This window comes from Ochotona curzoniae, unplaced genomic scaffold, assembly GCF_017591425.1.
Source record: "Ochotona curzoniae isolate NIBS_2020 unplaced genomic scaffold, NIBS_Ocur_1.0 contig_3432, whole genome shotgun sequence".
Lineage (NCBI taxonomy): Eukaryota > Metazoa > Chordata > Mammalia > Lagomorpha > Ochotonidae > Ochotona > Ochotona curzoniae.
Genome location: NW_024465859.1, coordinates 17,829,589 through 17,847,075, shown reverse-complemented (window position 1 = coordinate 17,847,075; position 17,487 = coordinate 17,829,589). Strand labels below are relative to the sequence as shown.

The 17,487-nt window shown below is 37.5% G+C and overlaps 1 long non-coding RNA gene across 1 annotated transcript; it reads right to left on the bottom strand.

The window, feature by feature from the left end:
* Window positions 1-896: 896 nt before the first annotated feature.
* Window positions 897-15,705, bottom strand: LOC121156544. The gene is made up of 4 exons (XR_005883876.1): window positions 15,633-15,705; window positions 12,168-12,177; window positions 9,191-9,196; window positions 897-907 (listed from the first exon to the last, which is right to left on the bottom strand). It is a non-coding gene; the product is annotated as an uncharacterized LOC121156544 (long non-coding RNA).
* Between the last annotated feature and the right edge of the window lie 1,782 nt (window positions 15,706-17,487).

The window sequence follows — 17,487 nt, the reverse complement described above, 5'->3', positions numbered from 1 at the left end:
CTACACACACACACACATATATAATACATTTCTTAGGATTTTCTGTGTAAACAATTATGTCATATTATTTCCTAGGGATATGTTTGGATATTTCTTATCACTTTTTTTTTTTTTATTGGAAAGGTGGATATACAGAGAGGAGAGACAGAGAGGAAGATCCTCCATTCGATGACTCAATCCCCAAGTGAGTGCAATGGCCGATGCTATGCCAGTCCGAAGCCAGGAGCCTCTTCCTAGTCTCCCACGTGGGTGCAGGGCCCCAAAGCTTTGGGCTGTCCTCGACTGCCTTCCCGGGCCACAGGCAGGGAGCTGGAAGGGAAGCGGGGCTGCTGGGATTAGAACCAGTGTCCACATGGGATTCTGGGCGTGCAAGGCGAGGACCTTAACCACTTGCGCCACCGCGCCGGGCCCTGTTTGGATATTTCTTTCCCATGTTATCTTTTCTTAGTGTGAAGACAACAATGCTCACATCATTCCTAGTTTAAAGGGCAGAAAATTCAGTTATCAGTACCCATAGGATTGATTAGTGTTTTCTGCTAGAAACCTTTCTCAAATTGAATAATTTCTCCATTATTTAGAGTTTAAAAAAATTGTGGCGTCCAGTGCTCACTGTGCTCAAAAAAGTATGCGTGCCACACACATACAGAATATGCATACATTTATGCAAAAGTATTTTTGGAGACATTTATTTTTATTTGCAAAGACAGATTTGCAGATAGAAGAAGAGACAGGAAGAATTATCTTCCATCTGCTGGTTTATTCCTCAAATGGCTGCAATGCCTGCGTTAAAAAACTCCAGGAACCAGGACTTTCTTCCAGGTCTCCCAGGCAGGTACAGGTTCCCAGGTTTTTTTTTTTTTTTTTTTTTGCCATCCTCTGTTGCTTCCCCAGGTCCACTTACAGGGAGCTAGAGGGAAATTGGAGGAGCCAGGAATAAATCGACACCTATATGGGAAGCCGGGGCTGAACGCCTGTTGAGCCACCATGCTGGCCCCAATTATGCAGCATTTACTTACACATGTACAGTCATGGCGTAAAGGTTACAGTCATCATGTACCAAATACCTTGTGTCACTGACACTCAAACAACTTCATAGCTGAACATGTAATTCTTACAACCGCAGCAGATCATAGAAATTAATGAAATAAGTCAAGGTTACACAGACTATATGCAACAGAGCTGCAAATTCAACCCCAGGTTCTCTGCCTTCGTAGATGACATGTCACCCATGTGTTACATTGTCATCTCTGGTAGTTGTGATAATTGTGATAGCAGAAACATATTTGAGCAAAAGTCAGCACTGAACATGTGATCAGCAGTGCACAGATGCATGCGGTGGCTGTTATGAAAACGTATATAGCAGATGCCACAAGTGCCCATAGTAGAGCAAAAAAAATCTGCATGGGTAATTCATGATTTAGTCTTTCATTTGTTCTTTGACATTTTTGTAGTTGATTCTAGAATTTTTGGCTTTTCAAACAAGTATGACTTCAGCTGGGTTTCAATCCCTACTCTGGTTATTTTCAGCATCTGATAGAAGGTCTGGCCAGAGTGATTGTGTGGGCAAGATTCGTATTTCCTTAGACAGAGGCTCATACAAGATAACTGAACTTGCCTATATTAAATTGAAAGAGCTTAGAATGATTTTCATTTGACTCTTTCCCATCTGCATTGCAGGAAGGCACTGATGTTTTTATCGTCTTCAAGGAGTTTTGTTCTACTAATAAAAATAAATAAAGAAATAAATACATTTAAAAGTTGTTAATAAATAAGCTCAGAATTAAAATGAGCTGAAGTTGTAGAGTCAGGTGTCATCTGATTTTCTTTTGTTTTGTTTTGTTTTTTTTGTAAGCTGAAGCCCTAACAAAATACATTGCACTTTGCTATTCTATTTTTAAGACACTTTTATGCATGCAGAGGACTTTATGAAGGTCTTATACACTACAAAGTGCCACGTTCGTTTGAGTTACTGTAGCACAAACGCCAAGGACTCTTGTTAGACTGTGGCATCTGATTCTAATTATCTGAAATGTAGCATTTCAAACCAAAGCTGTGAGACCCACACTGCTGATGAGTATAGCCCCTCTAAACTCAAGAATGAAAATATTAGAATGACAAAACACAAATGTTGGATCCAGTTTTCTAGCTATCTCTTGTGATTTTTACCTTTTTAAAAGGTTTATTTCATTCATATGAAAGTCAGAGTGACATGGCGGGAGGAGGGGACAGAGTTTTCCCAACCACTCCTTCACACATTGCCAGGACAAAGCCAGAAGCGAAGAACTCCTGCTGGGGCTTCCACCTGGGTGACAACCCAACTTCTTAGAAGATCCTTTGCTGTCTTCCCAGGAACAGTAACAGGGAGTTGGGTCGGAGGTGGAGCAGCTCGGGCTTGAAATGTTGTTCTGACATGAGACACCACGTTCTACACACTCTTAATACACTCTGCCACAGCACAAGTTCTCTTGCTTTTGTCCATGAAGCATGTAGGATATAAAGAAAATTTATATAGCAGAGGGTTAAGCTTAAGTCTGCAAAGCAGGTAATAGGTGTTCAAAACAGCAGTACTATGTCTCAGGACGCAGTTTGTAAATACTCAGCTGATCCACAACTTTGTCACATTCTTTGAATGTTTCTTTCCTACCTATAGTTAGGACTACTTTTCTTTTTTCTAATTACATCTTACACTTTCGTGAAATGTAATAAAAGTAAAAGTAACTAGAAAATGAAGATTGTAAAGGCCAATTTGATGGACAATTAGCTAATCTCCCCCCTGCAAGTATCAGCACTGCATTCCGGCACCAGTCCAGCTCCCTACCTCTGGCTTGGGAAAGCAGCAGAGGATGGGGCAAAGCCTTGCGACCTTACCCACATGAGAGACTCACAAGAAGCTCCTGGCTTCAGATCAGCCCTTGCGGACAATTGAGGTGTGAACCAGTGGTCTTTGACATAGAAATAAAAAAGAAAGAAATGACCACAAAAGAAGTATAAAACATAATAAAACATAAGCCGTATTTCGGATTCAAGTGACATAAGATTTTTACAAATTTATATAAGGTTTTCAATTGTAGAATTCAATTTCCTCTTTTTAAAAGATTTATTTTATTTTTATTGGGAAACCAGATCTACAGAGAGGAGAGACAGAAAGAGCTTCTACCCACTAGTTTATTCTCCATGCATCCGCAAGAGCAGAGCTGAGTCAATGTAATTCCAGGAACCGGGAGTTTCTTCCCGGTCTCCAATGCAGCTGCAGGGTCCCAAGGGTTTGGGCAGTCCCTCACCGCTTTCCCAGGCCACAAACTGGGACATTAGACACCATGTTACACACACCTTTGTGCTCATACACAGGGAGTTGGATGGAAAGTAAACCACCCAAGACATGAAACAGTGCTCTTATGGCTTTCCAGGCATGCAAGGGGAGGGTTTGGCCACTAGTCCATGTGCAAGGCCCACTAGCACTCAGATTCTATGATTATCTTCCTGTAGACTTTCCCAGTTACACAGAACCTCTGTGAACTGTGTGGATCTTGAGATGGACAATTCAGTAGGATAGGTTATTAAGTACACACATCACACACTCAGTAAGAGTCCTGACTGTTCACCAACAAGTATAGGTCTGTTATTTAGGTAATATTGAAATGTTGTGTTTATATTCTGCCTTGTTTTTTTGTTTTTGTTTTACATTTATTTATTTGCATTGGAAAGGCAACTTTTGTTTCTATTACTCCAATTTGAAAGTTTTGGCCTTTGTTTTAAAAATTCATCAAATACACTTCACTGCTACTAAATTGAAAAGGACAAAGGCTAACCATGCTGGCATGAGGTGACTACAGTAAAAATTAACCAGTGTGCTGGAAAAGTTTGATGGCTTCAGTAGATGATTGTCATGAGCTGGGAAGATTGTCCTTTTTCACTCATGCTTTGAGATAAGCATGCCTAAGTAGCAAGAGAAGTGGAATGTGATGATTTCAATGACTGAGATTTCTGAAATCTCTCTAAAGGAATAACCAGGATCATTGTCTTATGTACTGGGAGAGTGAGTGAGAAAGGGTATAACTAGTGAAATATGAATGAATGAATGAATGGTAAGAAAGCTTGTTAATGCAAAGTGTGGGGAGATATTAATATATAACCATTGATGGTAAAACTGCATATGGCAAGATTCATAGAGTAAGCAATGAGATTGGATGGGACATCTCATACAGTATAGATATCATGGCTCAAAATCATGAACAGAAACAAGAAAACAGTGAAAAAGAGAGTTTCAAAACACACAGTTCTGCAGCAGTCAACTTAAACTACTTTGAACAGAAAAAGTGTTACATAACTGCTCGTAACAGTGTTTGCCAGCATGGAGTCTGCCCCATTCCACGGACCTGCTTGCAAAGCTTTGTTACCCCACCATGTTTTCCTTGGCTATAAGAAAATCTGGAAGTATTTGAGTTCTTAATATATGCAATTACAGTATGATTGGCTCTTTTAACATGGATTATGTGCCACGGTAATACAGTATGGTAACAGAGAAAATATTCTTTCTTTCTGTTACACAGTTTTGACTTAGAGGGACCTTTGGGATGTATTGGTGTTTATGTTTCTATATTCCTTTCTGTAATTTTCTGAGAAAGTGAGTTTGTTTAATTTAAGTGTCTTAATTACAGATTAAGACTTGAAATCTTTATTTAGTAGTGCAAAGCAAATGTTCCAGATAATTTCCAGTACACAGCAATAAAGAAATCATCAAAACCTGTGGCCACGCTTTGGATTTTTTATCTTATTTCAAAATATATTTTGATTCAAATTCCTTAACTTTTCTGAGATCTCGCCTGTACACTTAGTGGAACTCTGTTAGTAGTTACTGAGCAATATTTTTGCTATTGTGTATCTCCTGCTACATTTGTGAGACAGGTAATGGGATTTGCAATTTCTCCTTCCTCTTTTCTCTTTGGCCAGATAATTGATGATAGACAGCCAAGACATGGAATACGAATTTAGGAGAATCAATTTTCCCTAAAAGTTAGCCTCACTGGCATCTAGTTGAGGGTTTTATGAAATGGAAATTCGAGATCGAAAAACACTTTGCAGCAAGAGCTATATGCCATTTATCTGTACAAAATTAAATGTGACTCTGTGTAGTGTGTCATTGTAATGAATGAATGCCAAGGCTTAAAGTATTAGAGTTGTACAAATTCTTGTTCTACTATATACCAGACATGAGACTTTAGGAATGTAATTTAAACTCCAAACTTTAATTGGTTTCATTTTCAACAGTTACAATGAATGATCTGGAACTCATGCAGTTTCTTGAGCATAAAATAACACAAGCTCAATGCTTAGAACACAACCTGGTACAGCACAAACACTAAATAAATCACAATCATAATTTCTGAATGTATATTTCAATAGTGTAATGTTTAGAGAAAATCTAGAGAACTATTTTGAGGGAGGTGGCCTTGATTCTGCTCTATTTGGAAATGGTCTCTGACAGATCAAGAGATTTACCACACCATGTTAATACCAAAGTTTAGACCAAACCTAGATCTTCTCTCTACCCTTGATAACTTTGCAAATAGCACTTAACTGTTGCAGATCTTAGCTGGGTACCTGTGGCAATCAGCAATATCTTTGGACCTGAATATTGTCTATTGCTTTCACACTGATTGCATTGTTTGTGTCCTAGTGGTAGGAGTGAATGCTTCTTAATTCTTCGTTATCATGGCTGTAGATTTGAAGAGATGACGTCGATTTTAGCTATTCCACATACAAGGTGTATTATCTAAAAGTATCAGTTTCACTTCTATTCTGCCAAGTCAATGTGGTAATTTATCTATTGAATTTTTAACATCTTTAAAGTCTGAAAAATACGAGGATCATTGGCATGATGACATTTTGAAAGTTAATACACATGATTGTGTTCTACATTGCACAGTCATCCCTCTTACTTTTTCTCGCCCAGTGGGGATTACCAAGTTAAGTAAACAGACAAACCAAAACAGAATTCAATTAAAAAAAATTCCCTGGAGGAACCTACTAGTTCCAACCAATTATATTTGCATAATATTCTCCTGAAACTAAGTTGCTGGTATCAACTAGAGTTCAGCCCAAACAACACAGGAAGGCTATGTAGCATCACAGGGCCTAGTTACTGAACCATACATCAAGAGAAGCTTTAAACTTGAGATTCAAGAAGTTAGACTAGAAGTCAGAGGGCATGTGGTTTCCAGTGATCAGAAATTATCTCTGTGAATATAGCAACATTTCTTCAATCAAGACGAGGCTATGGCAATCCCGATAGCTCAAGACAGAAAACAGAACATGTGACGAATGTTCTCCCTGAGCGGGGTATGTTTGGCAAACCTGTCACTGCTTGATGATTTCTCTGCTCTGGATCCGTTCATAGCTGTCAATCTAAACTAATATAAAATTATTTATATGGCAGCACTTGACAATGGAATAAAAACTATTTAGCTGATAAACAGCTAGATCCTGGAACCTGATAAATTATCTCCTCAAATAGCTATATGTTTAAAAGAAGACTTATAAAAATGCATGTGTCAAATCCGTGTTTTGCAAGGTTAAAATGAGATAAAGGACATGAAATTTTATAAATGCTGACTATCATCAATGTGTGGGAGAAAATAAACCAATCCAAACAAATGAAGGTTTCAGAAGTCAACATTAAAACAGCGAGTCACACAGTGTACTGAAAATTGCACATAAAACAAGTGCAAAATGTTCTTGTATGAGAAAGCCAGGGAATCTCATATGAAATCTCTAAATGGTGCAGTAATCCCCTCTTTACAATAAATTTATCCTGAGAAAAAAACACTATATTGTGAAATGCATTCATTTTGTTTTTAATTTGTCCAAGATGAGAAATTGACAAGAATTTAAAACAGAACATTAGGTGGAAGAAAAATAATGGCCCTTGCTCACCAATAAACACAGAACCAGTTTGAAACTCTTGCTGAAACACTGATGAAACTATCCTATCATCTGTGAATGACTGTGGTTTTTATTTTAGACTATGCATACCAACAGAATTCTTTAGAGTTTAAGAAATAGCAATGTTTTGTGTTTTGTTGAGAGAAGTTCCATTACTTTAATACCGAGTATTGAAGCAAAAGTAGTCTTTGTGAGAAAATATTTGCTTGCTCAAACCATATATCCAACAGCTTGCATTTGGGGAATCTAATCTACATTACCCAGAACACTATCCCATCAATTTATGAATTAAAAGAATTATCTTAGTAGTGTATAGCTAATATTGTGGAAATTCTGTATCTGTGCAACTTTTGAATATTTTCTAGTATCATCGCTTATCTTTCAATTTATGAATTGTGTCTTTGGCAGCTTAGGGAAAGTAAAAACCTCATGTATGATGGAAGAAAATATTATATCATGTTCGTAAAAATTACAGTGATTGCTTCTAAGTATGAGATTCCTATAAATGTTAAAAAGAACACATGAGGCAAATCCTTGAAGACATCGTTGTATAGGCATACATGGAAGTCAATTAATTCCTGGGATGTTCAGGAATATAGGCCAATATGCTTTACTTAGATTTTTAGTGTACAGATCAACACTTTCTGTATTTGACAAGATATCAAAAAGAACAGATAAATGTAAAGATACAATTAGATATAGGCTTGATATCTGAAAATGAAATGCATGTCTATTACATAATATTTTGGTTAAAGGACTCTATACACAAAAGCTGGCATGAATTATTATAACTGAGGGTCTGGTGGTATGGCATAATGGGTAGAACTGTCTACTGCAATGCAAGCATTCCCTAGAGGCACTTACTTGTGCCCTGGCTGCTCCCTGCTGATGGCCTGTGCAAACGAGAACCAGTCAAAGCACTTGGGCCCTTACCAGCCATGTGGGAGACACAGATGAAGCCCCTGGCTCCTGGCTCTGGCCTGGCTCTCCTTTTCTCTCTATGATTGTGGTTTTCAGATAGACAGAGAGGCACATAGAAAGAATGAATCTTCAATGAAAATTCTAATGGAGCTGAAAAATAACTATTACTATTGACATGGTAGCTACAGTCTTTATGATGTCCCAGACAACACATTACTCACATGTTTGTGAAGATGCTAGTATAGACACACTTTGTGCTGCCAAGCAAAGGAAAACATCATACCTAATACTGATAATAAATACAAAGCTTACAGGTTTATACATTTGATACACTATGTGTTTAATTTTTGAGTATACCCTTTCTATGTATTAAAAAAAAAAAAGTTTTGTAAGTCAGTGCTGTGACAAAGTAGGTAAAGCCACTGTTGGAAACATCAGTAGCTACACTAGATTTTCTGTTTACAATTTTATTAAATAAATAAGAGCAAAGGCCAATACTATTTAAATTTTATGAAGTATATACTTCTTTGTTCTAGTCAATGGTATATAATAGTTTTATTATCTTATATGTAGAATGAAGGTATTTCTAAATATCCTAAATCAAATGGCTTCTGAACAATATTCTCTGGGTATTGATATATCTTCTCATGTTCTTTATTATTCTGTATTGAAAGGACTGTGATTCTGTGATCTTCCTTTTTCCATTTACTTGCCTTGCATGTTGTACATTTGTTTATGGTCTGTATGAGTAGTTATGTTTAAAACAAAATAAAACACATTTTAAAAAATTTAACAGCTATTAAAAGGTGCTTTCTTGAGTATATAATTATCTGACTAGTATACACTAATTTTTAGCAAATTATATTACCATGAATATCTTGGTATACAATAATTCATCAAGAATTTCATTTTCCCCCTTTAATACTTACTCTCAAAATATTTCAACATACTTCGTCACTTTTCTCACACACCATTTCTTCTAATATTCTCATATATGTCACCATACATGAGAAGAAAAAAGATATTTGAAAAGAAAATGGAGCACTTTTTTTTCCACCAGATTTAACAATATCTGGCATTGTAACAGGTTTCTACAGATTTTTATTAGAAAAATAAAATAAAAGTAATCTTTATTAATGTTCAATGTAATGCAACCAGGAAAAAGATTCTGTATCATATTTCAATCCTTTGTAAACATTGTTGCAAATGTTACCACGTGTAGAGATAGAGTATCCATAATTTATAAGTATGATCATTTTTGAGCCCAAATTTTATGGAAAGACTAATAATCTGCATTTGTACAGCTGATTTAAATTTCTTATGCAACTTCAACCTCCTGTTTCCTTCCTTGAGGTCATCCTATTTGGCACTTAGGATTGTTTATCTACTTCTTACGTTAACACTGAGACTCAGAAAATTTCATTGATTTGGCCAGGATTGTGCCACTAAGACCACCATCATTTACAATTATATTGCCCTGCTGAGAGTTGGGAAGACAGTTTTGAATTTAAATTATTTCTTCAACACTATGGTTTGCGATGGTGAACCAACTGTTGCTTTAATGTCACATTATGACATTTTTTATAATGCTGTCGACAACGCTGTTTCATGTAAAGATTTTTTAAATAATTTACCGGAATATTTTAATGTAACCTCATCAACTGCCACCTTATTGACAACATAAGTGGGTCCTTTTCAACCTTGCTGCTGGATTCTTAATTAATGTTTCTACTTTTTTTCCAGATATCTTCTGTTCCTGTTGGTTTTGAGATGTTCTTGTCACATAATCATGCTGTCACAACCATATTAAACGTTGAGTTTCCCTCCAAGGCTACATTTTTTCATCTGTACTCTTCCTCTGAATTGTCTAGCCGCATTTATGTGCTGTCACCCACATATTGCTGTTGTCTTTATTTGGCTAATCCATTTCCCTAAAGAGTATAAGTCTAAGATTTAATACAGAATACCTGTGAATGTGATCTTTTTGGACACATGGGTTTTGCAAATGCAATTCAATTAAATATCTTGAGATGAGATCATCCTGTTGTTTAGGGTTAGCTATAAATACAATGACTAATATCCTAAGAAAAAGAGGAGAAAATACACAAAGACTCAAAGAAGGCAAAGGGAAGATGTATGAGAGATCAGGATCATGTGTCTAGAAAACAAAGACTGTCAAGGATTACACATCATCACCTGAGTTTAGGAGAGAGGTTTGGAACAAATTCTGCCTTATTACCTTCGGAGAGAACCAACACTTCAGACACCTTTATTTTAGGCAGCTATCTCCCAGAACATTGCAACAAAGAATTTATTATGCATTACGTCATGCAGACTGTGATAATCTGTTGTGGCATTTTAGGAGCTAATATATGCTTTAGCAAACCAACCTCCCTAAATGTTGGCAATGCAAATTTTAGTTTTGCCACAGTGCGTTTTCCAAATCAAGTACCAAAGTCTACCCTATTCCCTATGTCAGAAAATGGCAAAAACATCCACAGCCAAAGTAGTATTCTACTTCTAGGATAATCATTACTGGATATATAAAGAATACATATCTGTAAACCTAATTGGTCTTCATAATTCCCAATATCCATTTAGCATATTTATCTTTACTTGACACAAAACTCATGCTCCACAAAAAATGATTATAAATTGTGAGATTTCTCTGGTCACTTCTTTTGGAATGTTTCAATATCCTGGTGAACCACGAATACGTTTGCTTTTCCAACTCCAAATTAAGCAAGAGCAAGATTGATCTTTTCATCATCTTAGTTCAGTGGATATATCCTTACTTATCAAAAATATTGAGTGAATCCCAGCTACTATTCTTAAAAATAATAATTTCAGGGCCTGGTGTAATGGCTCAATGACTTAAATCCTCACATTGCAAACACTAGGATCTCATATGGGCACCCATTCACTTCCTAGTTGGTCCAGTTTCCATCCAGCTCCTTGCTTGCAGCCTGGGAAAGCAGTAGAGGTTGTCCCCAAAGCCTTGCAACCCTGGACTTGTATGGGAGTCGCAGAGGAACATACTAGCCCCTAGATTTGGATTGGCTAAGCTCCAGCCATTGCAGTCACTAGAGGAGTGAGCCAGCCAGTGATTTTTCTCTCTCTTGCTTCTCTCTATAAATCTGATGTCCCAATCCAACAAAGTAAATCTTATTAAAAATCCATTTTTGGGCCCGGCGCGGTGACACAGTGGTTAAAGGTCCTCGCTTTGCACGCCCGGGATCCCATATGGGCGCCGGTTCTAATCCCGGCAGCCCCGCTTCCCTTCCAGCTCCCTGCCTGTGGCCCAGGAAAGCAGTTGAGGATGGCCCAAAGCTTTGGGACCCTGCACCAGCGTGGGAGACCCAGAAGAGGCTCCTGGCTTCTGATCGGCATAGCATCGGCCGTTGTGCTCACTTGGGGAGTGAATCATGGGATGGAAGATCCTCCTCTCTGTCTCTCCTCTCTGTATATCTGCCTTTCCAATAAAAAAATAATAAAAATAAATCTTTAGAGAAAAAAAAAAGACTTCCTTCTATCCCCCGACTAACAGAAGCTCAAGTATTTCAAGTTTTCTTAGAACTGTTTTTCTTCATTTCACAGATGCATTTATACAATTATACACTTATTTATACAACAGATGGATCAATCTCAAGATACCTCTGGGAAGAGTAGACTATTTTCAATTCTGTCCTCATTATATTGTAAAGTGATGGATTGACGAAAGTGGAAGCTAAGTAATTGTTGAATGTAAAATGTCTGATGTAGATATACAAATATAAGTATAGCAATGTTCAATTAGCAAGATTTGATCTACAGGAATTTTTAGAAATATCAATTCTGTTTTAGAGCTGAAAATTAAGAAGTTGTTTCAGACATGGTAACACGGTATAAGCCAGAAAATGGGTCATACGTCACAGATCATCACCTCTGTGTTTCTCGAATCAATCTGTTTTGCTGAATGAAGTGTTTTGGGGAAAATGAGCCTTTTGATAGAAACACTAACTTTAAATTCACTAATTTTAATTCTGCAGCGGTCTTGAAATTTTCTCAGTTACAGTCATTATTAACTCACACATTTGCATTTTGTTGCATTTTGTTCCCCTTCTAGGACTTCTTTTTCTTTTAAAAAACCAACTCTTGGACAAAACACATTGGATCAATTGGCTAATCCTTCCCTTGCAGCTTGAGGATTCCACATCTGGTTCCTGTCCCAGAGGCTCTACTTTTCATCCAGCTCGCTGCTTGTTGCTTGGGAAATCTGTAGAGCACAGCTCAAAGCCTTAGTACCCTAGACTTGCGTGGGAGACCAGGAAGAAGCTCCTGGCTCTTGACTTCAGATCAGCTGAGCTCTGGCTATTGCAGCTATTTGGGGAGTAAACCAGCAGATGGAAGATATTTCTCTTTCCACTCTGTAAATCTTCCTTAAATAAATCTTTAGAAACATCTAACTCTTCATGTATCTCTTTCATGTTGCTTAGCATAATTGGAGTAAAAACATAGCTATATTCTTTATTTCTTGAATGTATGACCTCAAGTTACAAACAAGAAGTCAGTAGTTTCAAAGAATGCCTCCAGTTAACTCATCCACTTCTCAGTGTTGACTGAAAGTCCACTAGTTCACTGATAAAACAGAAACAATCATGTGTGAACTATCTGCTGACAGTAAACCTATCCATGACTATTCATCTGAGGCAAATCATTTTTTCTTCCTCCCTCCTTATTATAATGAATGAGTACTACATTGCAATCTAAGGACAGTCCTCACACTGTACACCTTTCTCATATGTTCACCAGTGCAACAATATAATTGTGAAAGTCTTTATTTCCTTTACTATTTCATCAATTTGAATACATTCCATATGCACATCTACTGGTACATGTTTTATCAAAATAAAGCAGAACGCCTAAGCGCTTGGGTTCATGATGCTTTTGAAAAGGTATGATCAGCATGTGTTGTTCAGAAAATCTTTTCAAAACTTGTTTCACATCCTGATGTCTTCTCTCACCTTTCCTCTTGAACCCACTCTTTCCTGGCATTTTTTCATACAGCTCCCCAGGAATCACAAGAGCCTTGCTTTGACCAATTCAAACAACAATCAGTCCTTGTGCACTTCCCAGTAACATTTTACACAGTGAACACCCTCTTCAAACATTTCCTTAATTAGTTGCTAGAACACAGAATTTGCATACATGACTCCCTATCAATATATTACCTGGTCTTACTTCTTTATCCTGAATGTTAAACATAAGATGCCCCAAGATTCAGTATTGGGCATCACCTATACTTTGTAATTCAGTGCCATAATTTTTATCTAATTCCACAGTTGAAAAAGACATCTGTAGCTCAACATACAGCTCTTACTGCATACATTTGCTCAAAATTGACTGTGCACTCACCACCTGATACAACTACCTTAGATTTTCAGGGCATATTATGTTTAAAACAGAGATCTTGATCTTGGTGCACATTTTTTTTTTCATTCTGAGGCCTTATTTTCATGTTGAATGATACAACATACTCATCTATCTGGATCAAGAAAGGTGGTGCCATATAATTTTTTTTCCATTCTTTTATAGTATCATGACCATGTAAAATCAACTCAATTTTATTTTAAAAATGTATTCTGAATTATTTTCTACATTAATAAAACACATATTTATCTACAATTCACAATGGAATGAAAGCCAATGAATTAGCCCCCCATCTTCAGTTTTTTTCTACTTAGTTAATAACTGTCAAGAGAGTCAGGGTGAACTGTAAAATGTATGCTATTTCCTTCTGTTCTTCTCTTTAAAACTCTGACATGGGTTTCCAAACACTTCTTTAAATTGCATATCAACATAATTTATGTATGTGTGTGTGTATGATATAACAGCCATGGAAATATTATATCACGTTGATGAATTGTCTAAATGATACACAGCACAAATGGCTGAGAATATATATTATTCTACATTGCATCTTAGCTTTATGGATAACCAACAGGTTTCCAGAAGGCAATGTTGATATAGGCACTTGCAATGGGAATAAAAATCTTTGGGAGATAAAAGGAGAAGCACTGATAAATAATGATTGCTTATGCTGTGAGCACTGAGAGTGTGGGAGGCTTTGAACCCTGAAGTAGGGCATCAAGATCAAGGTAACCTCTGGCTAGAAAAGTTAGCAAGAGTGCAGAGAGAAGCTGCTGTTTAAGAGAGAAGATGCAACAAAAAGCTTGAATAGGTAAAGCACCATGGGCCAAGAAAGAGATGACAGAGAAAACAGAAGTGTCAGCCAGACTATCAGAAAATGACATTTATATTGGAGCCATCAAGAAATATAATCGACATACAAGAGTGCTTACAAAATATTAAATTAAAAAAAAGCAAAATATAATTGATCAAGATACAAAATCTTGTATGCATAAGGCAGAGATGAAGGAGTTGGTGTTTTGCACAGTGGTTAAGCTGCCTCAACGGACACCCACAGCTGATATTGAACGCATGCTTCAAATGCTGGTATTTCTACTCCTGAGCTAGCCTGCTGCTAATGCACACCATGGTGGCAGCAGTTATTGGCTCCACTACCTGGGTTGCTGCTGGCCACACTGACAAACTGCAAATAGTTGTAAGCTCTTGGTTTTATCATGCCAGGGTTAACTATGCTAGGCATTTAGGGAGTGAACCAGCAGATGAAGATCACTCTGTTTCTCTATCTCTCTGCTGTTCAAATAAAATGCAAAGTAAACAAATAAACATTCAGTGAAGCAAAAAAAAAAAAGTTATTATACCATGTTTTCCTATGCATGCCTCCAGTGTCATCACCTATCCTTTTGACCTGTGTGCTTTCTTGCTGTTCCAGAAAGAACTCCTCCTAGCTTTAACACTTTTTACTAGGCTTTTCTTCACACGTCTCTCTCCCTTAGTATCTTCCCTGATTCTTGATTTTCTCATTAATTGGAATACCCTTTCTATTTTCATTTGCCTTGTTAGCATGTAGTTGTGTTACTTGCTATTAACAACTTCCTTTCTGAAAATAAGTTAAGTGTTGGAGAAACTTATGTGTCCATAATCTCATCTTCTTTGGAATAATCACATAAAATCCTTCCTCGAATACTGCATGCCCTCTACAAATATTCATTGACTGAGTTAGTCAATGAATCTTGTCACGATGCACTCACGTTCCTACAGTGAGAAGAATCCCACAGGTATGCACAGAGTAAACCAAACTCATCAGAACATGTTTTATTCTTAGATTCTTACCATGTATTAAGTTTGTACAGATTTCCTTTAACTTCTTAGGGTTTTAAGCTGTAGATTACAACCTAAACAGGAATTTACAAAATCACTTTTCTGACTGTGACCAACATCGTGAAAGATGAAACAGAACTGAAAATTCTATGGTCTGTTACCCATATTTTTATGTCTCAAAAGAGGTTTTGTTTTTTATGTTAAAATGTAGTATTATATCTGTGTGTGCAATAGTAAAATGAAAGTAATTGTTTTACTATAGTTTTTAATTGAAGTTTCAGCCACATTCCAATTTACATTCTATTCCAGCTCACAGCATTTGCCTTCTCCAACTTTGCAGTGAATCTAGCTAACACAGAGAGATTCAGTCTTTAGACTGCCATGTGGAGGTAAAGAGCAGAAATTTCAGTGCTGAAGTTCTCCGACTTGTTTTTCTTGTGCCCCAAAACAAAAACCTTTACAGTTCAAGTGAACTTACCCTGAATTTCCTGTGTACAACACTTCTTTTTGTTCCCATATCATCTTTAAAGTTCACCCTTTACTGGGCCCGGCAGGGTGGCAAGGTGGTTAAGGTCCTCACCTTGCACGCCCAGGATCCCATATGGGTGCCGGTTCTATCCCAGCAGCCCCGCTTCGCTTCCAGCTCCCTGCCTGTGGCCTAGGAAAGCAGTCGAGGACGGCCCATAGCTTTTGGACTCTGCACCCGCATGGGAGACCTGCAAGAGTCTCCTGGCATCGGATTGGCATAGCATCCGCCGTTGTGCTCACTTGGGGAGTGAATCATGGGACGGAAGATCTTCCTCTCTGTCTCTCCTCTCTGTATATCCGCCTTTCCAATAAAAAAAAAAAATAAAAATAAATCTTTTTTAAAAAAAGTTCACCCTTTACTTCATCTGAAAAGGAGAAAATCACATAAATTTATGTCATGCAAGTTTTACATGATATGGGAACCTTTGCAAATCAGGATTAAAAAAATAACAGGGAAATTTGCATATTTCATGATAACTTTTTATAATTAGCAGATGATCACAGAAAAGTATGATTGAACAAAGGGCATGTAAGCTGAAGGTTATAAACTAGGTGAAACTTAGAAAGACATGGCTCTTCAACTTACTCTTTCTTCTTGGTATAAAGAGGGTATCTCTCACATAAGTGTTTTTACCTGCCTCAAGGTAAGATCAGGAAATTCATTTTAAGTCTTTGTCACTTGCTTTTGGGAAAAACAAGAGGAGCATGTCAGGGAGCCCTCCCTACTTCTGTGACTTTCCCGTATCGCTTGAACTTAAAATCATCAATATGTACAGGTTTCATATTTAGAAGTAGGAAATGCTGAGCCATTTCAATATATCATTTTATTTAAGCTGATAATTTTTAAGAATTGCTTTCTTATTTATTTTTAAAGTCAGAGTTTCAGGGAGAAATGGAGAAGGAGAGAAGGAGTGAGAGGAAGAGAGCGAGAGGGTAACTGAAGGGTGAAGGAGAGGGAAAGGAAGAAGAAGAGAAAAGGGAAAGAGAGAAATTGATGTTTTGACTTATTGGTTCATTCCCCCAGATGTCTGCAATCTGGACCAGGTCAAAGACGTACTTCATATAGCTCTGCCACATGGTGGTATGGGCCTAAACACTTGAGACATCTGTTGCTGCTTGCGTAGGCCATTAACAAACAGCTGTACATGAGTAGGACAGCTAGGACTCAAATCAGTGTCCATGTAGGTTGGTTGGTTGCATCAACTTTACCCCCTGTGACACAATGTTCACTTTCAAGTTACCATTTTTTAATGTTTTTTTTCTTATTTATGTAATATAGAGTTGAAAATGTAATGGAAATGAGTAAACATTCACATGTTAAAATTTTGTGTATAGTCCTTGTGTATAGTATTGAGGAACTATGGATTTTCCAGTGACCGCTCTTGTGGCATGTAAGAGAAATCACTCCTGATGCAAGTCAAGAGGAGTCTTCCCTGACCAAGCTTCACAACAGCAACTGCCACTGAAATCCAGGAGACACTGTGCCTGGTGGCCAAAGTCAGGGTTTGTAAGGTCTCATCTTCCAATAAGATTAAGAATTTCACAGTAAGAACAGTTTCATGGGTTCAATTAGTTAAGTGGCAGGAGGCAGGAAGGGAGTTGCTGGAGCCCAGAGTTTCCATGTAGTTAATTAACCTACATAGCATAGTAGGAGGCAAGAAGGGCTGGGTGTGTAGAGCCTCTGGAGCCATTTCTGCACTGTCAGTTCACTTAAATGGCGGAACTGGAGGCTAGATGGATGGAATATAAGGAGCCTCCAGAGCTGGTTTTGCACATTCAATTAATTTGAATGGTGTGGGAGGAGGGAGAAAGGGGAAGTGCAGAAAATTAATTTTCACACTGTCTGTGTAGTTAATTAAATGGGAAAGC